Raw genomic sequence first — 27,278 nt, 5'->3', positions numbered from 1 at the left:
TGTACACATATATATATATACGTACCCGTATGCATATATATATACCCACACACACATACCTGCGCATAAATCATCCCGAGCGCATAAGCGTGTCCCCCCGCGCCGAAACTTTAACTGCGGGGGCAGACCGTGAAGCGCCCACCTTGGCCGCCCACCCCCGGCCTAGGGCCGCAACCACTAAGAGCGGCTGCACTAGCCTATACATGCATATATATCCACCTACGTATACATGCCTATATACACATACCTACACATATATATACATATATACGCGTGTAAACCCACAAACACCTATGTCTGTTTGCGCATCCTAACAAAATGTATATACATACATATATATCCACCTACGTATAAATACACATACGTATATACATATTTATACATACCCCTATCCACATATATATACACACCCACATACCTGCACATAACACCCATAAATACCTATACGTATCTCCACATATATACCTACGCATATATATACATATATATACACCCATACCACACACATATATACATATATACCCATACCACACCACATATATATATAACCATACCACACCACATATATATATATATATATACCCATACCACACACACATATATATACCCATACCACACCACGTTATTTATTTATTATAGATTTATCCCGGCTGGTCCCCCCTGTACACCCCTCCTCACGCATACATTTTAACGACCCCACAAGTGTGGGAGGGGGGGCCGCGGGAGCAGCCGCATCTCCAGCCGCATGGCTGGCCGGTCCACCACAACCCCTCTGCCCCGAGACCCCTAAACGAAAAGGGGGGGAGAGAAGGAAGGTCCGCATCACGTGGTGCCCGCTGCTGCCCGCACCACGTGGGACTGCGCCCCAGCCTCCGAGCGGGCCAAAAGCAGCCGTCCGACACCCCTTTCCACCGCCCGCATGGGCCACACGCGGCGAATTTCCGTGTGGGCCGCATGCCTCGGCCAGACCCCCCTTCCCCGCAACCGCGCCCTTCTGCCCCTCCCCGCCGGGCATCCACTGCAGAGATCGGAGGGTAGGATGGAGGAGGTATCTGCCCGCACAACGCTGCGGGAGCAGGTAGCCCCCACCGCCAGGAGAAGCGGGGAAAAAAACGCCAGACCCCCCCTATCCCCCGAGACCACCCCTCCCCGCCTGCAGCCGCCGCAGTACAGGCTTAAGTCCGACCCCCCCAGCTCCATGCTGCGCGCCGCAGATGGAGGATGGGGACGGGCCGCTACACTACGGGGTCCCTCTCCTCCCTGCATCCCGCCTCCCCCCTCACCGCCGATTCAAAAATCGCGGTTATACAGGAGGGGGGAGTGCCCAGGATTGACCCCCCCTTTCGGGGCCTTACCTTAATTTAATTTTACCTGCAGGGGAGGAGATGGACGTCCAAATCGTCTGGCGGGCAGCAAAAGAGGACGTGCTGCCCGCCAGCCTGGCCTTAAGTAAGCCTTCCGGGAACTCCTCCCCTGTGCTGGGGAGGTAGGTGTGGGGGCGGGCCAGCGAGGGGAAGGCCAGACCCCCCCGGTCATGAAGCCCCCCCACCTATGGCTGGGGGGGGCCGCTGAAATTGTCAAGTACATGTAGGGTATCAATGAGGTACAGGATGAATGTATTTATCAGAACTATGGGGTAATAACTGAAGATACTGGAAGGGTGACGTAAAATTAGAGGTTGTGCTGCGTCACGAAAAGGGCACTGAATACATTGAACAGACTCCCAGCAAAGATGCTGGAGATTAACACATTAAAGGGATTCAAACATACATGAGATAGACAAGAGGGTGTTCTAAATGTTAAAAAAATAAATGTGATCTACAGCTTACTGCAGCTCAGAAAAATGGAAAGACCAGATGGGCTTATCTGCCATCATTCAATTTCTATGTCAATTCCTTCTTAACAAGCAATTATAAAAGTTAAGGAAAGTGTTGCATTTCTTCCAGTAAAACTTGTGCCATGCTGTGATGTGGAGCATTTAATTTAATTTCACTGTAATTTTACCCACTATCTCTGTTCAAAGTTGTATAAGTTTTATAAATCCATCAAAATATGTCAGGCGAGAGTATGTGAGGGGCAATTTGAAGCTGCTCAGCATACAAAGACACACATTTCCATCAGGTGGCAACCTGTGTGTATAAACATGTGAACTAATGACTCCCTTTATATAATATCAAATATCATTTGTTTATGTTGTAGCCCCCTTTTCCTATGCCTAAGGGAAACCACGCGGGCGACTACACGTGCTGCTGTACCTGATGCTCACAGGAGGCCTAAGCCTCCACCACTGAGAGCCTGGGATGAGCTTTCTACTTTAGTGCAGCACCTCCACCTATGAGGGATCCCAAAGTTGGCAGGATAACCCCTCACAGGAACCAATACAGTAATGAATAATACACACACAGGTATATAACAGATCTTTACTGTACACACACACTAACCTATACTAAACACATGCAACAATAGTACTCCTGTACCCACAGTGTAAACCCAATGTCCCAACACTTGGTGAGTCCCCCAAAGTACTGAGGATGCCTTGGCACCAATAACCCTGGTGTCCTTCTCAATGTAAGTCCCACCCAAGTGTTAGGTAGTGCTACCCCTGTTAACTGCTGGTGCACTTTATACCTGCCTGAGCACTGCTGTACCCAGGTGCAGTTTGATGAAACAATGGGATCAGTCAGGTTCCACGACGTGGGGCCTCCAACAATCCCCTCTCTCCTTATGTGTCCTGATCCACTGTGTGAGGTGAGCTCCAGCTGGAGTGTCTCACCTAGTGTCTCTGTGGCTTATGGCCTGGTCCCAGACTACAGGGAACCACCGCATGGCTCTCCGGTCACCGATACAATAACACATCTAGGTGATAATGGTGAAGTGTCCCTATCTGGAGCCTTCCCTGCACCCAGCTGGTGGTGACTCAGGACCTAGCTGGGGTCTATGGGGCAAGACTAGACCTAGTCCAGGGAAGCACTGCTCCCTGGACACTACCTGCTCCGTTGCTCCCTCTCTCTGGACTGATTCGCTGTCCCTTTTTGCACCAAAACTGTATCCCTGGCTCCTAGAGGATCCTGGGACTTGTAGTCCCGCAGTATGCTATGCGGAGCTTCCTGTAATAGCTGCCGCAACATACACTGTGCATGCGTGACCAAGATTGCCAGTCCCTCACTCCTGGTTCATCGCGGAGCTCCGGCGGCTCCAATCCACCCTGAAGCTTTCCCCCCCCCCCCGCACTGGAGGTAAGACAGGGGCTCGGCTACATCCTCCCTCTGGTGGAGAATCCAACGTCCCTGCTTGGGAAAAACATATGTACAGAGTTTTATATAATACAAATGCAAATCATACATATACAACTTACTGTAACTGTATAATAAGCATCTAAACAATAGTGAACACAGTTATTATGGAGGCAAACCGGCTCCGAGACAGCTGCAGAGACTCATAGTGAGGTGCCCCTAATGAATTATACACCAGTCTCGGAGGGCATCTCACTCTTTGACCCCTGTGGGTCTCTACCTCGACGTCTTCTTGGTTGGAGAGGCTACCATCGGCTTGAGACCCTGCCCTCTCATAGAGTGTGAATCTGGAGCTACATAGTCTCTAGTTGGTAAAAAGCTCGGACTCCTTTGGTTGAGCGGCCGGCTTGTTGAAGCTACTGGGGAGGGTACATGGGGAGCAGGCCCATTACCCACTGCTTCTTCTGGTGGTGCCCACCAGTCTCCTTTTGGGGCGGCAGAGGTTCCTTACAGAGGATCCGGGGTATTTTCCGTCACTTCATCCGGGATTTCACTGGTCTCCTCCACTTCACTTGCCGACACTACTGAAGTTGATTCAGGTTCACTCCCTCTAACTTGAGGGATAGGTAGCAAGTGGTTTCGATGCCCGACCCTTACCCTTCCATCTGCATCTCGGATACGGTATACAGTGAGGCCTGGCATCTGGGACTCTACCTCGAAGGGAGCTTCTCGCCAGCAGTCCACTAACTTATGCTTTCCCGGTATTCCTAAATTTCTCAGGAGAACTGCATCTCCGGGTCGAAGTTCCGATGGCAGACCTTGTGGTCATACCTCCACTTGTTGTTCTCATTCAGCTTGGTAGTGGCCTTTTCCGCCATCTGATTACACTCGACGGAGGTTTTCTTGGAGTCGTTGCACATATTTATAGTGCGTCATATTCGGTAACCCATCGGTAGATACTCGTAGATGAATATCCACAGGTAGCTGCGCCTCTCTATCGAACATCAAAAAATAGGGTGTGTACCCGGTGGATTCATGCCTGGTGCAATTGTAGGCATGCACTAGCGGCTTGACATGCTTGCTCCAGCTGGCCTTTTTGGAGCCCTTCAGAGTGCCTAGCATATCTAGTAGGTTTCGGTTGAACCATTCCGGCAGGGCGTCTCCTTCAGGGTGGTAGGAAGTTGTGCGAGACTTCTCGATATTGAGCAAGTTTGGAAGCTCCTTTATTAACTTGCTCTCGAAGTCTCTCCCTTGATCGGAGTGTATCCGGTTAAGCAAACCCATAATGGTGATGAAGTACTTCTCCCACAGTACTTTGGCTACTGTGAGCGCTTTCTGGTCCTTGGTGGGAAACGCTTGGGCATATTGGGTGTAGTGATCCGTCACTACTAGGACGTTCCCGATACCCTTTGAGTCTGCCTCGATGCAGAGGCAGTCCATACAGACTAGGTCCATGGGTCTGGAGCTCTTTAAGTGGCTCATTGGGGCTGTGCGTATAGGTAGTGTTTTCCAATGTATGCACTGCAGGCACTTCCGACAATGGCGCTCCACTGATTCCCACATCTTTGGCCAGAAGAACCTGTCTCTTACTAGGACGAATGTTTTGTCCACTCCCAGGTGTCCGTGATTATCGTGCAGAGATCGTAGGATGGGGTACTGCAAGCTTCTGGGCAGGAAGAGTTGTCTCCTATTGGGATGGTCATGATAGGTGACACTTCGGTAGAGGAACTGTGGAACTGATCCAATTCCCTCATAATAACAGTGACCGTGTCGGTAGGAGAATGCTTCACTACGGAGGGGTTGTTTGCTTGGATGGCCCGGCGTATGGCTCTAGCTACCGGGTCTCGCATCTGGTGCATCACTATCTCTTTCCATGTCATTATGGTATCTTGCGTGATGGCCATGCCTTCTGGATGGCAGTATGCTGCAGGAAGTGCTTTTGACTGACATTCCAGTGAGTCGGCTACTCTGAGTTCGGAGAAGGCTACTTTGTTCTCCATGATAGCCACAGTAGAGCACACAATAGCCACAGTAGAGCACATGGGCCGAATCCTAGGGCCAAGAATCTGTTCCCACTGGCCATCGTCTGGCGTTGTACTCAGTCCAGGCTGTCTGAATAGAGCATCGGCTCCGATGATCAATGTACCTGGCTTGTATTTTAGGGTAAACTGATCATTAGATAGGGCTACCAACCACCTACGACCGGTGGCATCCAGCTTGGCGTAGGTCAGGATGTAGGTCAACGGATTGTTGTCGGTCCGTACCTCAAAAGAGACCCCGTAAAGGTAATTATGTCGTTTATCGACCACCGCCCACTCGAGTGCTAGAAATTCCAGTTTGTGAACTGCATAGTTTTGTTCACTTTGCGTCAAGCTACGACTCACATACGCTACTGGGTGGAGACCAGAAGGGTATTTTTCATGTAACACGGTTCTCAGCCCATTAAAGCTGGATGTATGGCTGCTCTGGATCAGCATAGGCCAAGACAGGGGCTTCCGTGAGTCTCTTCTTCAATCCTGTGAAGGCCTTCTCGCAAGCGGAAGTCCATTTATCCCCAAACTGTGTTCGTGGAGTTGCGGCCTTTTTCCCAAGGTTCCTTTGGGTAGATTTTCAACAGGTTGTTAAGGACATTGGCCTTGCTGGAGTACCCCTCTACAAATCTGAGGTAGTATCCGCAAAACCCCAGGAAGAATCGCAGCTCTATCACGTTATCTGGTCTGGGCCAGTTCACTATGGCTTCAAACTTTAGCGAGTCGGTAGCCACTACTTCCACGGACACTATGTGGCCCACATAGGTGACCAAGGTGCAGCAAAAGCGACATTTGTCCAGGGACAACTTCAGGCCTTCTTTTCCCAGTCTATCCATTCTTCTAGGCATTCTTCAGGCTCTTATAATGTTTTGCCAAACACAATGAAATCGTCCAGATAGACTAGGCATTCCCGGGGGTTCATATCACCAATGGTCTTTTCCATTAGCCTCTGAAAGGTCGCATGTGCACCTCAAATGCCTTGGGGCATCCGGGTGAACTGGTAAAACCTGAGGAGGTAGACAAACGCTGTCTTCTCCCGGTCTTCAGGGCTCATAGGTACCTTGTAGTATCCAGACCTCAGATCCAACACGCTGAACCACTGACTCCCTGATGAAGCGCTGAGGATCTCTTCGATCCGCGGCAAGATATTTTGGTCTCGGACCGTGCGGTGGTTCAGGGTGCGGTAATCCATGCATAGGCAAACGGACCCGTTATTTTTCTGCACTACTACAATAGGAGAGGCATAGGGGCTACGGGACTCCATTACGATACCCGCTCTTCTCACGTCCTCCACATCTCAGGGAGCAATGCGTCTGGAACGCTTCTGGAATGGTGTGGCGTCATCCAACCAGATCGTGTGTTGAGAACTCTTGTTGCAGCCCACATCCATTTCACTGGTGGAAAACACCTCTTGGCGTTCCACCAGCTTATCGCTTAACCATTTCCTCCACCCCGCAGGCAAGGTTGAATCCCCGAAGTCGAACTGCTATCCAGTAGGGGTTTCTTGTACGGTAGCAGCGTTCACATGAGCCAGGGATTCTACTGGAGTAACCGGGTATATATATGACCCAGTACTTGACCGACGTCAAACCGTATGGGGTGGGGCAAGTTATTCTGTGTGGCTACCTTGAATCGCCGTGGAAGGGCAGACTTACATTCTTTCATTTCTGGTAACACCTTGAACCCTCTATTTGCCTCTTCGGGCGTTGTCTCTAGCGAGAAGTACCAATCGGCTTCGTCGCGACCCAGGTAGTTAGGTAGCATGGCCATGTGCTTCACTCCCCCTGGTGGAATCTCTGTCAACCACTTCTCAAGATTAAAGAATTGTCCAAATCCTTCTTGGGCAGAGATTCTATAACAATCCTCTTTGAATCCTGGGTGAATCCGTAGAGAGGATAGGGGTAATCCGCCGGCTTCTTGCAGATAGGCCCGGATCAGGGCCTGCACCACATCCACGTTGTTCCCCGATATGAAGGGGGAGCTTGGATGTTCCTGGGGCTCGGGACATATCAAGGCTTCCACTTCCATGGGGTGGGTTTTGTTGGTGTTGAGCTGCGGTATATCCAACCACATTTGAATCACAGGTAGTGATGGGGTAGTCTTCGCAGTGGGTACCTCGGGTAGCTCCGACACTAGGCGTAGTGACCAGTTTCTAGGGCACCCTGGAAATGGAGACAGGCACCACTGGAGGAAAGTTATCCTCTAAACTTTCCCTCTCATTAGGCTTCTGGGCCAATGCCCCTTTGGTCTCTCCCTTGTGGGAGTCTTTAGGTTTGTTGGGGGCGTGTAACCATGCATAGGCTCCATGCCCTTTCACCAGGCACAATAGCCCTTCAAGTGTAAGAGGACTTCCTTGTAGCAAGAAGTACCGGATCATGATGACTATATGATGGGTGGGTGTAGATACCCTTAAAAAAAAAAAATTGTGATATTTATCCACTTCAGGGGCTGGAATTATATAGTGGGAACGTAGATCCCACAAAACTAACTGTATCAATTGAATAAATCGGACAGTTCTTCCCCTTCTTTCTGTCTAAGACGGTAGAACTTAGACCAGAGTTCACTTTCGTCCTCTTCTAGGCCGTAGATCCACGTCAATAAGGCCACTAACCTCTGTGCCGTAACATCTGTATTCTGGTCTCGGTGCATTCTCACCATCGTGGAGGCGGGGTGGGTTTTAGGCACTCCATTATCCGCTGCGAGAGCATTCTTCCAGTACTTGCAAGGTGTAGTCGTTCCAGGCTTCAAATGTCTCTTCTCTGACTGGCGTGGGCTTACCCCTGAAAAAGCTTTTAACTTACGCTATTGTTGTGCTTAAGATAACACTCTTGTTCCCAGCCAACTGCTGTATGGCTTCTGGGAGCATCTGAACGTCATCCGAACGGCGGAAACTGTGACTGCATTGACCAGATCAGCGGCTGTGATCGGACGTGGCACTGGCTTCATTCCTGAAAGGACTTCCTGGGGAAGGTGAAGACATAACCATCGGAATTTCCTGCATGTCAGTGGCGAAACTAGTGGGCTCCACCTTCACGGGTATTTCTGGATAGATTATAGGGCACCCGGTGGGTGGACCTCCTTCTTCCGTTAAGTCATACCGTTAAGTCATACCCGCCTGTAACTTGCACTGCACACCATATCTTTTCTGAGTCTGTTCGGTGGGATAGGACCTTTGCAGCCTGTAGGCCAAGGAACTGCTCCAGTACTAAACAAATGTCGTTAGAGGATGTGTCTGCGCCCTTTCCCTATGCCTAAGGGAAACCACGCGGGCGAATATGCATGCATGCTGCTGTACCTGTTGCTCACAGGAAGCCTAAGCCTCTGTTACTTGGAGCCTGGGGTGAGCTCTTTCTACTTTACTGCAGCGCCTCCACCTATGAGGGCACTGCGTGTCCCTCCAGTTACTGATACAATAACACCTCTAGGTAATAATGGAGAAGCGTCCTTATCTGGGGCCTTCCCTACACACTCAGCTGGTGGTGGCTCAGGGCCTAGCTGGGGCCTAAGCGGCAGGACTATGCCTAGTCCAGGGAAGCAATGCTCCTTGGACACTACCTGCTCTGTTGCTCCCTTTCTCTGGACTGACTCGCGACCCCATTTTGCACCAAAACTCTATCCCTGCCTCCTAGAGGATCCTGGGACTTGTAATCCCGCATTATGCTATACGGATCTCCCTGCAATGGCCACAGCGACATACACTGCGCATGCATGACCAGTGTGTACTGCGCATGTGCGATAAACAAGATGGCCGCCACACTTACACTGCTCATGTGCATCTCTTTGTTCTGAGCATGTGCGGCAACCAAGATGGCCGCCCCCACACTCTCGGTCCATCGTGGAGCTCCATCGACTCTGATCCACCCTGCAGCCTCTCCCCAACCCCCCGCACCGGAGGTAAGAAGGGGCTCAGCTTCAATGTAAAAAATGGTCTTATTTCCATTTCTCTTTATTTTGAGAATTAAAACAAACAACAATCATGATAGTCAAGAGCATCTGGATGTATTCTCATTTCTTTTAGTTTCCAAAAGGTGCTTTATTTTTATACACAATTATATGGTTGGGGGTACAGAACTTAAAAATGAAAGGTATCGCTAATTCCAAAACATAATCATCTTAACTATAATTACACGGTTATGTGTCAAGCAATAATATGTTCTCCTGCAGACATACAGTAGGAGCTAACTCTTTTGAAGCTACTGGTCAGATAAGTCCTGCCTAGAGGGAAAGTCATCAGGAAAGGCTGTTATCCATGGGAACCACATTTTTATAAATTTAGACATGGAGTTATTTAAGATTGCTGTTAGTTTTTCATTTCCAAAACATGTCTCACTTTGTCTGTAAAAAATTGAAATGGAGGTGGAGTGGTCTGTTTCTACTGTAGCATTATGGTGAAACAGGCTACTGTTAAGTGGTGGATGAGTAGGACGATTGATGCCACAGTCGCTCCGGTATGGCTCTCACTGCACCTATACTGTTAGGCGGTGGTCTTATAGGAAATATCTGAAATTGACTTGCCAAGGACCATAAGCAAAGGATCAGCTACTATATCAATCCCAACAACTTGTTGGATCTGTTCTCTAATTTCGTCCATAAAATATGAAACAAAGTGCTTATGTGACTGCAATCTCACCAGCAATGAGCACTGGCCCCTTCATATATACATGCTAACCTAACCAGGGTTAAATACCATGTCATTAGAATTGTGTTGCTATTTTCTTTGATAATTGTGCAGATGGATGCACTAACAGCAGCCTCCAAGATATCTGTCCAATCCTCATGAGATTTCTGACTCAATATCCTTTTCCCATAACACTATATAATTATGCTTTTCTTGCTTTCACACGGAATTCAAGATGGTATATGAAACCGAGATCAGCCCTTTCTGATGACCCTGCCTGGTACACAATCTTTCAAAAGAGGTAAGTTGTTTGTCATTCATTAGTTTGAATTTGGAAATAATGAAGTTCATAGTTTGGTTGTATCTAAACAACTCAGTGGCTGTGCGATCCATTATCATCCTTTATTCTGCTGTTTACCTGCCTGGATGGGCTGCACGCCCTGGATGTCTGGATGTCCTTTCAAGCACTAAGGTAAAGGGCCACAGTGCCCTATCATATATATATATGCATACCCGTGCCTTTGCATTGTAATATTGATTATTTGGTTGGGTGTATACAGTGTTTAAGCTGTGGAGGTCAAGTGGACCCCACTAGACACTTAACCCTTCCTATGTATACGCAATCATCATTCAAGGACTTCCCATTGTCATCCTGATTATTAACATATGTTGTGGAGGAATTCTCTCTGATTTTGGATGCATCACATCTCTTCTACCATGTTTTTCTTGTAGTTGGTCAAAAGTTTGAAAAAGTTCTGTCAAAAAACATAACATTGTTTATCCTCAAAGACTAAAAAGCAGAAAGCGCACTGAGGAACAGTTTGAAAAAAATATGTTTTGTATGTGTTAAAAAAGTCCTATAAAGGACAACATAATAAAACAGTAAAACATTAATGACATAGCAAAACTTACATAAGTGCTTAAAATATGTGGGGAGTGCAGACCGGGCGATCTGAATGAACAGTCGATGGGCAATATGTAGTGTGTCCGAACCACAAGCGTCATCAGTTGGATGGAAAACTTTGATCCTCTGTCCATCAGTCTGTGGCTCCACCAATGAGAATGAATGCAGCAACCTCACGAGACCGCTACGCATTTCGCACTTACGGGCTTCGTCAGGGTGTCACGTAAAGAGGTTGCTTATATGTTATATAGCCTCTTTGAACTAATCACATTCTGTTACATTGTGATTGTACCAATTAGTTAAAAAAAGCCACAGCTTCTTATACATTGATTTAAAATACAATCAGCCCTTGAATTTCCTGATAGCATTAGACTGAGGATAAACTGCAATAAGAGTTCCAATAGTATCATTATTAAAGGCTGGTTTATATTGATACATAATTTGTAGCATAGGTGTTACATAGTGCTATTGGAATTATGCCCTGCCGATTTAAAGGGCTGCTCATTTGTGGTTCGGACCCACTACATCTTACCCATCGGCTGTGCATTCGGATCGCCGGTCTGCACTCCCCACATATTTTAAGCACATATGAAAGTTTCGCTATGTCATTAATGTTTAACTGTTTTTATTATGTTGTCCTTTTAGAGGACCTTTTTAACAAATATAAACCATATTATTACAACTGTTCAATACTGTTCAATAAACTCTTCAATAAACAATAGTGCACAGAACTCATTCCACTCACATGCTCACAGAGTAAAACAGGCGATTTGACCACTTTGGTCAAGCTGTAAAGCTTGTAAGTTTGAAAAAACAAAAACTGATTGTTTTTCATTCAAAGTAACCAAAGAAGTTTTTAAAATGTAACATTTTATTTATTGTAAGAGCTCCTCAGTCATTTATTTATTTATTACAATGTCCCTGTGGATTACAATATGTAGGTCGTACCATCAGACCTCTCCGAGTGAGAATTTTGGAGCATATTCAAAATATTACCATTGGATTAGAAAGCCTAAATGTTTCATTACACTTCAAGAAATTTCATGACATCAGGCCTTTTATACCAAGGCATTGATATAGTTAAAATGCATTGGAGAGGTGGCAATCGTATACAGGAGGTCTCCCAAAAAGAGACCTTCTGGATACATAAATTGAATACCCTTACACCTCTATGCTTAAACATAGATATAGATCTGGTTTCCTTTTTTAATTAATTCTAATTAATATATTTTTATTTGATATTTTACCAATATGCCTTTTATATGCCTTTTTATATATTTCTGGGATATTTATTTGGTATTCTTTTTCTTTTAGTATTTATCTTCATATGTCTGTATTATACGTATTTTTGTATCTGTTGATTAATGGTTATTTGTTTCCATTTTGATCATCAATCCTATATTGCTCCGCATTTATTTATATTTTATTATCTGATAGTTTGTCTTTTTATATAGTCCGTATATTATTATTGTTTTAAGGCTGTTTTGATATGTATTGGCCAATCATTTTATGCACCGCCTCTTTTGCGCCATGACGTTGACATTTTGAGGGACTATTTAATTGGGACTGGTAGACCATATACCATATACCAATTGGAGAAACAAACGAGGTAGAGACTACACGTGGGGTTCGTGAAGTCAAGGTGAAGAGGCAGATAACAGATTCTCCACTGAATTTAACAAGAATTTTTCTTGTAAGTAGGATTCCTTTTGGTGTAAAGGGCTGCCATCTAGTGCTTGTTACTTCACAATTGTGTGTTTTCCTTTTTGTATTTGCCTGCAGGAATACCAGCAAAGTGCCAGCCGGCAGTAGTGGTTTTGTGACCCATTTGCATACATCACCAGGAGAACTGTAGAGCCCCATGGACATTTTTTATGGACTAGGGTAATATTATGTTTTAGCGCCGGGAATCTCACCATTTTCTATCCAAGAGTTCCTTCTCGAGATGATTTTTTCTTTTTACTGATGTCTTTGCTGTTCATTACATTTTTCTACTGAAATCGCCATCCAGTTTCCGTTTCAGTTCCTGCTTCCAGAACACATGAGGCACTCGTTGGCATGCTTTGCACCGCCATTTCTCCCCCCTATCCAGGGTGATTTTCTTCTACTGTATCTTCTTCAGGCTGACTGGCTCTTAGAAATTTTCACCAGTAAAAAGAGAATGATGTATATAAATAATCGAGAACAAATACAGTAGTGTAGTGCATGAATTACATTGTTGGTGGGCTTATGTTTCTATGGGACCTGGTTGAAACGCCTATGCGTGTCATTGAATTTCTGCACAGTACGGGTATTCGGGGTATTGTCAAAAGTGAAAATGGATGCATTCATTACATAACATTATCTGGCAATATCACTGGATCTGTTTCCTGCATGAACACAGTGTTGTAATAGACCCACTAAACATTAAAAAAATTAATGAAAACAAGAATTAAACAATGACTACAATATACATTTATATACATTAGGAATTTTTGCTTTTTTGAAATACTACAATAATATAATACAACAATACAATCTTCTACAACCGCTTTCGCATTGCTGTATATTTTTACATGTTCAAATGTTAAATAATTGTGAGATTGTTTTTTAGAGAAGAAAAGACTGTAGATGCATGAATGACTGTACTGTACAGTACATTACATTACCTGACAGTAAAGAGTTAAAGAATAACTACAGAAAAGTACTTAATTAAAAACATTTTCTGTAAAACTGTATTTATTAGATTAAAAACATTAAATCTAAAACTTAATTTATTTAGTTTATAAAGTCATCTTCTTCGTCTGGAATACTCCAGCCTAGAATCTTCTGATGCCACAAAAATGTATTGCTGCGGTCTTTGACTGTGTTGAATTGTACAATGCTCATTTTAAACTGCTTCTTTAGTTCATCTATAATGGCTCTCCTCACATTGGTGGGAATCACACTCTTCCCCCTCAAGCCGTCAAAGTTTACTTGTTTGCACCACAGGTACAGTAATACTACTCAAAACTGACTTGGTGCTTGAAAATTAGCATGGCAAATCGATGCGGATGTCCTGTGCTGTTTGTTGCAAATCTTTACAGAGTTTCCGTTGGTATAACGGAAAGTGGGATGTCACCTATAGCATTCTCAGGGATTACCTCTGATATTTGCCTTTGTAGTGCCACAAGTGTTCTTTGGATAACAGGCACAACTAACTGCTCGTCGATTACGCTTTCCTGCTGGTCTCTCCCTCTGTCAGTGGGGCTCGAAGCAAAGATTTCCCCCATGACAGTGAAGTTCTGTAAAATCAGAGTATACCATGGAGACACAGGGGATGGAGAGGGTGCCTCCAGGGGTGCGGAAGGTGCCTCCATATGTCTTACTCTCTCCTGCAGCTTTGGGCCTAGAGTAGAATAGAGACCCACAATGTCCCTCTCCATCCTCTCCAAAATCAGATCCAACTTTGCTTCCATTCTGTCCCTGTATGGCTGTGTTTGAACAGGTGTTCGAAATGCACTTGAGAGTTCCAACATGCATCTGACCGAACTGAGCAGGGACTGGGTTGGGCTGTGATGGATGCAGGGCTATGTGAACAGGGCCTTGAGCTGGTAGCGAGTGGTATGGGTTGTGGAAAATGTTTTGGCTATCTTTTTCTTTCTCCACGTTGGTCCTGGATTCTTCACCTTAGGCATTTCGGGTGCTGCTCAGTTTTCTTTTCCCACTTTAACCTTTTTGTTTTTGGGATCTTGGGTACAGCTGGTATCTATTCACTTCCTCAGGTTTTGGCAGGGACAACAGCAGCAAGCAGGTTCTTACGTCTGTAGAAGCTGTATTAATCCATAGTTCAAGCACAAAATACAGTATCTAGAAGCACAAGAAAACAAGAATTAGATCTGATCAAGATCAGTGAGTTACTATGCAATTTCTGTGAGCTTTTATGCACAGTACCGCTGACGTCACAGAAGCAGCATTCGGCAGTCTTTGGCTGGACTATGTTTGTAAGGTCTTAAAAGTAGGTGTATACCTGTCCCTGTCATTTTTCCTTTGTAATACAGCATAATGTATAACGAAGATACAATTCCCATTGCACATTTAATTGTGGGTCAGTCCTTCTGGAAAGCAGCAATGACCCCAAAAATGTTCAAGGAATATAGCATGGCGAAAATGCATATGTGCAAGAAGGGATACAGAACAATGTACATCCAACAGTGGCTAGAGGAAGTGGGCATCCAGGTGTCACTAAACTGTGTTCGGTATCAGGCCCATGGGAAGACTAAGATTCGCCAGGTCAGAACTGAGTAAGTACAGTACTTTATACACTTCTGCTTCTAATGTTTTCCTTCACACAGTGACAGTATGCCTACAGTGTATGAATCTGCTCTGTTTTAATCTTTATCATGCTCCTTATTTTCACAGGGAAGCTATGCGACTGGTGGATGAGATCAGCCATGAAAATGATGAACACTCAGCTGCAGAGGTTCGGAATATTCTGCAGAAGAAACATGATCTTGCAGTTTGTGAGACCAGCATTAGGCAAATGATATGCAATTTGGGCTGGACCTATACTGTAGATGTGTCAGGTAAAGTGCTTAACTGTACAAAAATACTGTAGTTATTTAAAGTTTAATGTCTCTGTTTCCAGTACCTACCGTAGCTTGTAGCATGTTTATTATGTACTGTATGACTTACTGTATTCTGGGACGTACAGTAGTTTCCTTATAATCAAATTTCTGGGTATGCTATACAGTATTTGTATATGGTAGCCAAACCCTACTGTAAATCACCACATAGAGTACTGTATTAGAAAGATACAGTACTGTAGTATTAATTTAGCCTGTTATTTCTTGTAATTACAGTGTGTTTCCCATGATATGGAAGGCTAACAAGATAAAAAAGAGTCGGCCAAGCATGTGCATAGATTGAGTGGAGAAAGGTTTGATGATGTTATATTTTCGGATGAGAAATTAGTCATCCCTTGAAAGATTTGCTACTATGGCATTCAAGGGAAAAAAAATAATTTATTTCTGAAACTTCGACCTAAGCATCCACTCAAGCTTCATGTGTGTGGGCCAATATCTAGACTTGGACCAGGTTCCATATTTATATTTTGAGGTAAGGTTCTGGATATCAGTGTTATCTTTGTTTAACAGTAGTACTGTAAGTGTATCTGAATGTTACCCTGTCCATGTGTAACAGTATTAGATAGTACTGTATACAGTATGTTTGACAGTAGTACAGTAAATGTATCTGAATGTTACCTTGTCTGTATAACAGTGTTACATTTGTTTTTTGTCCAGGAATCACGGATAAAGTGTATTTCCAGGAGTCAGTTCACAGTTTGCACCCACTAACTGATTACCTTATTTATTACTTAACTACACAATTAGTATGGTTCTGTGATCACTCCCTACCCTTTCCGTTGTCTCTTACTCTAAAAGTCCCTAATTTTAACCCCCAATATTAACGCTACCCCCTACCCTAATACCTCAACCATTTATCATAACCACTTAAACCCCTAAAGTTGACCTCTACCCTAACATCTAAAACCGCTAATGTAATCCCTCTACCCTAACAACTAAAATATCTAAAATTAACCCCCTACCCTATCTACTAAAGCCCGTATGTCTAAAACCCACCTTATAGTAGAAGCTGCCAGCAGAAGAGGGTCCAGCACTGGTGTGGCTGCAGCCGAGGGTCCCTCTAAACTGCAAAATGCCATGGGGGCTTGGACGCGGCAGGATGACCGTGATAAAATGTTCCATTGCAATTCACAGGCAATAAAGATAGATATAAAAAATAAAATAAAAACGAATTAACCACTGTCATCCACTTTGTAAACTCCTTACCCACTGACACCACCCCTGTAAACTCCGTGCCCATTGTCAACTCCCACCTAAAATTTATACCCTCTGTGACAGCCCCTTAAACTTCTTATCCAATGCCGTGACAAGATTATCAGACACCACACCTGTGAAAAGGTAAATACTTAAGTCGTGAATTAATTATTCTATCAACTGGACACAGACCAGGCCCACCCTATTGGCAAATAAATGGAAATTCATTAATTAATTCATTAGCCACATTACTATGCTTGTTTCCTGATGAGAAAATTAGGTGAAGTGGGTGAAAGTAAGATGGAAAAGAACAAAGAAAGACTTAAAGATGAGAGAGAGGAAGAGCCATGAAAGGTGACAGCATAATAAATATGACCCCAAGTCTAACATAATAATTACTGTATGTATACTTTAAGGAAAAATCATATTTTAATCATGTGAAATGAAACACTTCAAATATAGGGTATAAAGAACAAAAAATAGTCAGTACTTGATGCTTCATATCTTTCTAAAGCAAATTGAGCATTATGAACGTACAGTATATTGGTTTCCAGTCTCAGCCAAAAATAATAATTTGTAGGTTATCAGGTTACGTATTCAAAGGGTGATTTAACCTAGATCATATAAACCAGATCCTCTGTTGAGTTGACAAAGAAAATGACATTAAAATTGAAACCGTGGATTAATTCATAGCTCATTTGGGAGAACCTTTTCTCTTCTATGTGATTTGAGTATACATAAAAGAAATTGATGCTAATTTCAGAAAGCATTCTTTGTATAGCATCAATATTCAAGTATTTCTTTCTGTACATTTTATAAACCAAAGGTAAAATACTTTTTATTGCTTCTAACAGAATACAGTTATTCCATTTTAAGTCAACCTAGATAGATGGCTATCTTTGACGCATTGTATATTTATTCAGCACTCAAACAAATTATCAATAACATTTCATTCCAACAAGCAATTCCAAACCAGACATGTTTGTTTTTGTGCCTCTAAGTTGAAATCGTTATAGCAATTGGAAACAAACCAATTTTAAAGTGTCCTTGCTGTATGAGCCAGCAATATAATAATTGTACAAAAATATTGGCAGCTCCTTGCCTCACATGATAACAACTTTATTGTGAAGGCTTTATTTCAAAATATAATGCTTTGAAGACTGAGTTACACATAAAGTAGCCCAAGTGCTCGCAAACTAACTCTCCGGTAAAGATGACTTTTGTGAGAGTTGAATACATTTTTAGGGTAAGGGGTTTAGGATTTTTAGGGTAAGGAGTTGGGGGTTACATTACCTGTGGTAGCGAATTGTTCTGCGCCAAATACCTGGTGGGGAAATGGCTAAATGGCTGCCGCTAATTGCCTTAGATGCTATGCTAGGATGTCTTTGGTCCTTGGTGCTTGGGCCCAGTGAGTCTGGTCCATGTTGGTCTTTGGGGTTTCGGTGCGGCTTCTCTATTGTCCTGGGCTGCCATCTCTGACGCGGGTGGTTTTAGGCCCACTGTTTTACAGACTGATATTCCTTCTTTGGGTGAAGCAATGACATAGAAAGTATTCTTGTACGAAAACAACAGTTTGCAGGGAAAACCCCATCTATATTTGACTTGTTTATCATGTAGGACGAGTGTGATTGGGCGGAATTCTCTCTTTTTGGCTAGTGTGGCTTGAGCCAAGTCTGGAAAGACTTGTATGGTGGACCCCTCAAATTGAATTTGATTTTGGGATATAGAAGCTCTAAGGATCTCTTCTTTGGTTCTGAAGTAGTGCAGTCGAAAAATAATGTCCCGTGGCCTATCCTCTGTTAGATTTCTTGGTTTTGAGGCTCTATGAGTTCTGTCTGTTTGGAGCTGGTCTTCTGTTTGAGCAGGGACAAGAGATGTAATGAGTCTCAATAAGTAAGAGTCCAGAACATCATTGCTCACCTCTGTAGACATGTTTCTGATCCTTATATTATTTTGCCTGGATCTATTCTCAGCGTCTTCCAGATTTTCCAGGATTGATTTCACCTGCGTGTGTAGTCCCGCAAAATCCTTAGACTGCTGAGCCTGTGTATGTGTCGTAGCTTCTATTTGTTCATCCATTTCCACCATGTGTTCCGTAATAGAGTTAATCTCTTCTTTGAGATTATTGTATAGGTGTTGGGACTCAGCACACATTGCTGCCCTCCATGTCTTTCTTAGAGACCGCTTGTGATTCATTCTCTGATGTGGACTCTCTTGACGGTGAGCAGACATCTTCTCCAGATCTTGCAGGTTTCCCCTGGAAAAACTGTGAGGACTCCCGAGAAAGGGGCTTTTTAGTTTTGAGAGGCATGGCAGGTGATTAAGATACTTCAGCGTCTCTTTATGTCAGTTGCAAAGGATTTTTGCTAGTGTGGATTGTTTTTTAATTTTTTTAGTTGTCCCCCCTCTACATGGACCAATATTTATTGCCAGCCATCTTCTGAATCATGCTTATGAGCCTTTCTATTTTATTTATTTTTTATATGAGGGGGTAGTTTTGTTATTTGTTGTTGCAGAGCTGCAGGGATGATTTTTACCCAACCTGAATTTCCCTTCTCTTGTATTTCTGCTAGGAGGTGAAAACAGCAGCAAACTATAGCAGCAAGTCTCTTGTATGGGTTTGGTTTGGGTACACGAGGCTCCGAAGTGACCAGGCAGGCACCAGAATCCAAGATGGTATAAAGCCTCCTAGATAGAGTTATGGCACTTAGATCTTTTGGGATAGCCTCAACCTTTTTCTCAACCAGACCCTTTAATTGATAACTTTTAGGGTTAGGGTTCCTGTCCTCACCTCCGCAGGAGCACCTAGGATCTCTCTGCTCCTCCTAGTTTGTTTATTTTTAATGTTTTGCCATGTTAAAGGAACAGGCGCAATAAAGACTTATTTTAGTTTCACCTTAAAATCGGTCTCCATTGCATACCTCTGCACATATCTCCTACATATGGTGTCAGAAGTTGGGATGAGAGGTGGCCCTTGAAGTTCAAAGGGGCCTGTAAGAGATGTGTTCAGAAGTATGCAATGGAGACTGTTTTAAGGTGAAATTAAAATAAGGCTTTATTGCGCCTGTTGCTTTAAACACAGCAAACATGTAAATCAGCAAACATGTAAATCAGCAAACAAAATCCGCTCCACTCTGGAGTATATATACACTTGTGATCCAGTTCTCTCTAACTGCATGGTTAGCCCATCGATTCACCAGGTCAAATCATAGAGACATTCATATACTTAGATAGACATAGATAATAGTCTTAAAAGAAAAGTCTTATCTGTTAGCTGGGTTGCTTGTAGGGGAAGGCTTCTTTGTTCTCCTAGTGTCCACACCTGTGTGTAATAAGGCAATGTCAGGATCCAGGTATAGAAGTATTATCCCCTGTGTCTTGTTGTCAGCTTGCAGTCTCTTTTGGCAGGCTCAAGACGTCTGTCTCCTTGTTCAGCTCATTTGTGTGCTCAGGAGTCTCACTTCCTGTCTCAGAGGCAGGCTTTTTCTAACACCTGTAATCAGCCAGGTGGTGTTAGTTAATTGCCTACCAGCAGTTAACCACCACACTGCTGGATTAGAGGCACATTTGTGAACAGGGATAAGTCCCCTGTTACAGGGCCCTGGAGACTGCCTGTGAAAAATGTTTGTGCTTTTGCCTGCATAGGTTCCTGCAACAGTCTGAGAAACAAAACACAAGTGACCATAATTAGCAGCCTTTGCTCTTAAGCAGAAATGCTTTTAAGTAGAAATCTTTCAAGTAGTGGAAGTTTAAAAAAGGAAGTTGGGACCATTGATCTGCTTCTCATCTCATCTCTTGTCTTTTCTCAGGTAAAACATCTCAAATTGTCTGTGTGTCCTGCAATCCTCATACCCTGCTGTCTATTTAGCTAATTTTACTTCAATTTAGGTAAAACATCTCAAATTGTCTGTGTGTCCTGCAATCCTCATACCCTGCTGTCTATTTAGCTAATTTTACTTCAATTTAGGTAAAACATCTCAAATTGTCTGTGTGTCCTGCAATCCTCATACCCTGCTGTCTATTTAGCTAATTTTACTTCAATTTAGGTAAAACATCTCAAATTGTCTGTGTGTCCTGCAATCCTCATACCCTGCTGTCTATTTAGCTAATTTTACTTCAATTTAGGTAAAACATCTCAAATTGTCTGTGTGTCCTGCAATCCTCATACCCTGCTGTCTATTTAGCTAATTTTACTTCAATTTAGGTAAAACATCTCAAATTGTCTGTGTGTCCTGCAATCCTCATACCCTGCTGTCTATTTAGCTAATTTTACTTCAATTTAGGTAAAACATCTCAAATTGTCTGTGTGTCCTGCAATCCTCATACCCTGCTGTCTATTTAGCTAATTTTACTTCAATTTAGGTAAAACATCTCAAATTGTCTGTGTGGAAATCATCCCCCTATTGCCTTAATGTAATTCATCTTTCACACTTGTGCAAGACAACACCCACCTCTGAAAAACAATTTGGTTTAACTACCCTCACATGTGCTAATTAAGTTTGTTGTACCAACCAGGTGACTTTCTAAATGTATATAAGTAAACTTACAACAGCCATTGCTGCTAGCAGCCTTTGCTCTTAAGCAGAAATGCTTTTAAGTAGAAATCTTTCAAGTAGTGGAAGTTTAAAAAAGGAAGTTCAAAAAGAAGTGGAAAAAGTTGACACAATCTACTGCTTCTGATTCCTGCATTTGAACTACGCTGGAAAGAAGGTTATCATCCCACACTGCACATCTCAACACATTACTATTGCTGTGATGCCACCTTTACTTTTTATATTTACTGTAACCTCACTTATTCTCAAATTATGCACTTCCTTCCACCAGCCTCATGTCTCTAACTCTATTCATATTTCGCCATCTCTCCTTACTTCACCACTTCTCAGTTCACATGAACTCCTCTCTTACCTGCGCCCTCTGTCACCACACAGTTATGCCGCCTGCACTAAAACACACCCCTACAAATCATCCTCACACATTCTCTTTCTGTCCATGCTTCTCCTCCTTGCTTCTGGGGATATCTCTCCCAATCCTGGTCCCTGCCTTATTTCTACTTGCTCTCGTCCTCGCCTTCCACATGCAACTTCTACTCCTTCTGGTGTCAACCCCTCTAACCTCATACCCATCCCCTGCCACCCTCCCTCCTCTCTCCCTTTCTCCTGTGCACTTTGGAATGCTCGCTCCCTCTCTAACAAGTTCCTCTCTGTGCATGACTTCTTTCTCTCTCACTCCCTGCTTCTCTTTGCTATAACTGAGACCTGGCTCACTCAGTCTGACTCTGCTCTGGAAGCTGCCCTCTCCTACGGTGGCCTTTCCTTCTCCCACACTCCGCGCCCTGATGGCAGGGGTGGAGGCGTGGGGCTCCTGCTCTCCTCTCTCTGCCGTTACAGAACAGTTTCTATTCCCCCCTCTCTTGCTTTTCCCTCCTTTGAGGCTCACACAGTCCAGATCTTCTCTCCTCTCCCGGTCCATGTGGCGGTCATCTATCGCCCACCTTCCTCTACTCATCCCCCTTCTGTCTTTCTCTCTCACTTTGAATCCTGGCTCTCTTTCTTTCTCTCCTCAGACTCCTCTGTTCTTCTCCTTGGGGACTTCAACTGCCACATTGATGACCCCTCTCTCCCTTGGGCTTCCCGCTTTCTTTCTCTAACCTCTTCTTTTGGCCTTCAACAGTGGACTGCAGCCAGCACCCACAAGGATGGCCACTACTTAGACCTGGTTTTCACTAAAAACTTCTCTCTCTCCGACTTCTCCATTTCCCCTTTTCCTCTCTCTGACCATCACCTCATCTCATTTTCTCTCTCTCGCTTCTCTCCATCTCCATCTCCATCTCGCCCTCGTTTTTGCAGAAACCTGCACTCTATTAACCTACCAGCTCTTGATTCCACTTTACGCTCCTCCCTCTCCTCTCTCAGTTCCGCTTCAGACCCTGACAACCTGGTCAGGAACTACAACTCTGCCTTATCTTCCTCTCTTGATCTTCATGCCCCACTTTCTCTCTGCCGTCCTCGCCATTCTAACCCCAGACCCTGGCTAAACTCCCACACACGCATGCTGCGTTCCTCCACTCGTTCCTCTGAACGCCTCTGGAGGAAATCTCATACGCTCGCAGACTTCATTCACTACAAATTTATGCTATCCTGTTTCAACTCTGCCCTCTTTCAGGCTAAACAAACCTACTTTTCATCACTAATCAACACACACAAATCTAACCCACGCCGTCTCTTTTCTGTCTTTGACTCTCTACTCAGACCACCCTCAGCTGCCTCCTCTTCTTCATCCATCTCACCTCAGGACTTTGCTGACTTTTTTAAGAAAAAGGTGGAGTCCATACGGCAGAACATCCCATCTGTTGCCTCCTCCCATCCCACAATGCTTCCCAACTCTCCTCCTGTCTTTCTTGACTCTTTTTCTGCTATCTCGGAGGAGGATGTATCACTGCTGATCTCCTCTTCTCCCTCTACCACTTGCCCTCTTGACCCCATTCCCTCCCATCTCCTAAAACCTCTTGCTCCTTCTATAATCCCTATGCTCACACAGATCTTTAACTCTTCCCTCTACTCTGGTACCTTTCCTTCATCCTTCAAGCATGCAACCGTTATACCATTACTCAAAAACAGCAAGCTTGACCCTACCTGTCCTTCTAACTATCGACCTGTCTCCCGCCTGCCTTTTGCCTCCAAACTCCTTGAACGTCTTGTATTCTCTCGATTGCTACACTTTCTCAACACCTATTCTGTACTAGACCCTCTACAATCTGGCTTCCGCACTGCTCACTCTACTGAAACAGCCCTCACTAAAATAACTGACGACCTCCACACTGCCAAAGACAGAGGTCATTACACTCTGCTCATATTACTCGACCTCTCTGCAGCATTCGACACTGTGGACCACCCTCTTCTCCTTCACATTCTCCATACTCTTGGTATTCGGAACAAAGCTTTATCCTGGATCTCCTCTTACCTCTCCCATCGTACCTTCAGTGTCTCTTTTGCTAACACCTCCTCCTCCTCTATTGATCTCTCTGTGGAGGTACCCCAGGGCTCTGTCCTGGGACCCCTTCTCTTTTCTCTCTACACACTCTCTCTAGGTGACCTAATCACATCTTTTGGGTTTAAATATCACCTCTATGCTGACGACACACAAATTTACCTTTCAACCCCTGACCTTACACCTGCTATACAGACCAAAGTTTCTGAATGCCTCTCTGGAATATCATCCTGGATGGCCATCCGCCGACTGAAACTTAACATGGCAAAAACAGAGCTCCTTATACTACCTCCCAAACCTGGCCCTACTACATCCTTCCACATTGCTATTGGAAATACGATCATTCACCCAGTAGCCCAAGCACGCTGCCTAGGGGTCACACTTGATTCCTCTCTCTCATTCTCCTCTCATATTCAAAACGTTTCTAAAACTTGTCGCTTTTTCCTCCGCAATATCACAAAGATACGCCCTTTCCTCTGTTACTCAACTGCTAAAACTCTGACTCAGGCCCTCATTCTCTCACGTCTCGATTACTGCAACCTCCTGCTGTCCGGCCTTCCTACCTCTCACCTGTCTCCCCTACAATCTATCCTAAATACTGCTGCCAGAATCACTCTACTCTTTCCTAAATCTGTCTCAGCGTCTCCCCTGCTGAAATCCCTCTCCTGGCTTCCGATTAAATCGCGTATCTCACACTCAATTCTACTGCTCACTTTTAAAGCTTTACATTCTTCTGCCCCTCATTACATCTCAGCCCTAATTTCTCGCTATGCACCATCACGACTCTTGCGTTCTTCTCAAGGATGTCTTCTTTCTACCCCCTTTGTATCTAAAGCTCTCTCCCGCCTTAAACCTTTCTCACTTTCTGCCCCACACCTCTGGAATGCTCTTCCCCTCAATACCCGACTAGCCCCCTCGCTATCCACCTTTAAGACCCACCTTAAGACACATCTGCTTAAAGAAGCATATGAGTAGCACTGGATAATCATGGACACATGACACAAAGCTTGGCCCCCTGCAGACGCACTTACTAGTATTCCCTCCTACTGTCTCTGTACGTTCTCCCTACCTACCAATTAGATTGTAAGCTCCTCGGAGCAGGGACTCCTTCCTTAATGTTACTTTTACAGTATGTCTGAAGCACTTATTCCCAAGATGTGTTATTTATATTTGTTATTTATATGACATGTATTACTACTGTGAAGCGCTATGTACATTTTATGGCGCTATACAAATAAAGACATACATACATACATACAAAGGGCTACACATCCAGGCAGGAAAACTACACTGCACTGGAGAAAGCCACAACACCACAGTTTGACTGGGAAGATTACGACAGATGGTGACCCACACAAGGGACTGATGCTGTGACCAGAATCTTCCCCACCACTTGTGAAAAAAAACATGGGAATTTATAATGGCCGCCCAGCTAAAGTCAAATACAGACTGCAAGAATGGGGAAAAAATGTGTTCCTGGTGTAAAGAGCCCAGCCACATGGAGCAATGTCCCTTAAGGCCTTATTCGGACGATGAGGATGACCCCCTACATGGCCCCAGAAAAAGGGCAGCAGCCAGAGGAATATTTTTTTCAACGTGCCAAGGACCTGCAGCAGCTAGCAATGTACTGTGGACACAAGGAAGGTATAGAAGTTTTATTAGCAAGTGCACATCCAGTATCACTGATGAGAAAGAATGCGTGCACAGTACTGCTGATGTTTTAAAACATACAAATGTAAAGAAGAAGAAAAAGTCTACAGAGACGCCAGTGAGAGCTACAAACTCTATAAGCAAAGCCTGCCAACCTGTAGGACTACCAGATGGGGTTCTAGCAAATACAGTGAAAACAGCTGCAATAGCGCCTCCTGAGGTCAGGAAGAAAAATACACCTGATACCACCAAAATGGAGGACAAGATGCAGCGTTCCTGTAATGAACCCACAGAAGAGTGGCCCTTCTGGTCCTATGAGGATGAGGAAGAAGATATCTCTTATGGGGAACCCGAAATGAGACGCACCCATAAAACACTCCTAGGATGGGGGAGGTGCCTAAACTCGGTACGCATCGAACAAACAGGTCTGTATGACCCCAAAAATTCCTGCCAGCTAATGCGATTCTGAGACGGAGATTGCTCGGGCGCAATCTATGGCCGGCTGCGAATACCAGATAATTGATACTACCTTCACTGCTTCCCTGCTTGCAAAGTATCCTCACTGTGGAGAAAAGACAGCGGTCACGGCCGTACATCAAATGAACAAGGCTGGACTGTGCTATAAAAAAAATCTTTATTATGCCATGGGTATTTAAAAAGAGAGAGAGGGAAGCATCCCCCGCAGCTCTAATGCATTTCAGCCACAAAGGGCATTTGTCCATCGTGGGAGTCACTGCTAGCACCTGGGTGTGATGTCACTTCCGGGTGGGCTTGTATTTCAGTCGACACAGCAGCAGGTAATGTTCACTCTTTGAGAAAGGCCCTTTGTGGCTAAAACGCGTTAGAGTTGCGGGGTGTGCTTCCCTCTCTCTCTTTTTAAATACCCATGGCATAATAAAGATTTTTTTATAGCAGAGTCCAGCCTTGTTCATTTGCTGTACGGCCATGACCGCTGTCTTTTCTCCCCGGTCAGGATACTTTGCCTGCAATTTCCACTACACAGCTTGGAGCACGCCGCAGACCGGACGGACTTTAAAGATTCCAGTGAGTTATTGATTTTTATTTGTTACTTCATTGCGGAGTTCCCCAGGTGTTGTGGCTCAAATTGTGCAAGACTCAAGGGATCTGGGAGGGTCCACGGACTTCCCCCAGACATCCCCAGATAGTCACTGCCAGACCACAGCCCAAATAGGGGTTATTAATCTCTCTATACTCTGCCCTTATGGACACAGCAGTATATTTTTTTCAACTAAGGGGTTTAAAGCCCTGCAGCACTGGCTTATTGAGGGGTGAATGTCCCTCAATGTTCTCTTTAACTGCTTCCCTGATGTTCAGAACATGCCAGGGTTGAAGGCTCCTGCTACTCAACCCCACCTAGGATCAATCCTGGATCCTTAAGAATTGATACAGAAAACAGAAAAAATAGGGGAGCACAGGATAAATGGATTACTTAGACACAAATATGTGTAGATATAGGTAAATACCCAGAGGCAGGCTGCTGAATTGTAGCCCCCCCCCTTATAACTACACTACGGTGTACAGGGGTTTACTTGACCACGGTCAATGCACTTACTGTGTGGTTTAAAGGCAGGGGAAAGGTGAGGGGGTTTGGGGGAGATTAAGTAAAAAATACTACAAACACACGACCACGTGTAAGTGGTACACATGTAGAGAAAAGAGCCTTCCGTGACACTCCTGCGTCCCTGCACCCGGCCCGGCTTCCCATTTCTTCAGTTCCTTCTGGGGACCGGCGGCAGATGATCGAATCAAAGATCTACAGAAATCCTGGAGAAAGATCCAAGAGGCACTGGGGCAAGCAATCCATAAACAAAAGGCACAGGCAGATCATCATCGGCGGGAGGCACCAGTCTTCAAGCCAGGAGACAAAGTCTGGCTCTCATCAAGGAACATCAAACTGAAGACTCCCAGTCCCAAACTGTCCCTCAGATTTCTGGGTCCATTCTCAGTGGTGGAACAAATCAACCCGGTGGCATACCGCCTGGAACTCCCCCCATCCATGAGAATACCCTCTGTCTTTCATGCATACTTTCTAAAACC

At 44.5% G+C, this 27,278-nt stretch overlaps 1 long non-coding RNA gene across 1 annotated transcript in view; it reads left to right on the top strand.

Moving 5' to 3' along the window:
• Positions 1 to 10,183, top strand: part of LOC142491992 (uncharacterized) — a 54,700-nt gene extending 44,517 nt beyond the window's left edge. Inside the window, exon 4 of the long non-coding RNA XR_012800641.1 lies at positions 10,117 to 10,183. This is a non-coding gene — a long non-coding RNA (uncharacterized LOC142491992). The remainder of the gene's footprint in view (positions 1 to 10,116) is intronic.
• Positions 10,184 to 27,278: the final 17,095 nt, after the last annotated feature.

The sequence above is a fragment of the Ascaphus truei genome, chromosome 4 (assembly GCF_040206685.1).
Source record: "Ascaphus truei isolate aAscTru1 chromosome 4, aAscTru1.hap1, whole genome shotgun sequence".
Taxonomy (NCBI): Eukaryota; Metazoa; Chordata; class Amphibia; order Anura; family Ascaphidae; genus Ascaphus; species Ascaphus truei.
Note: the sequence above shows the minus strand (reverse complement) of the source record. Positions and strands in the feature narration are given on the sequence as shown.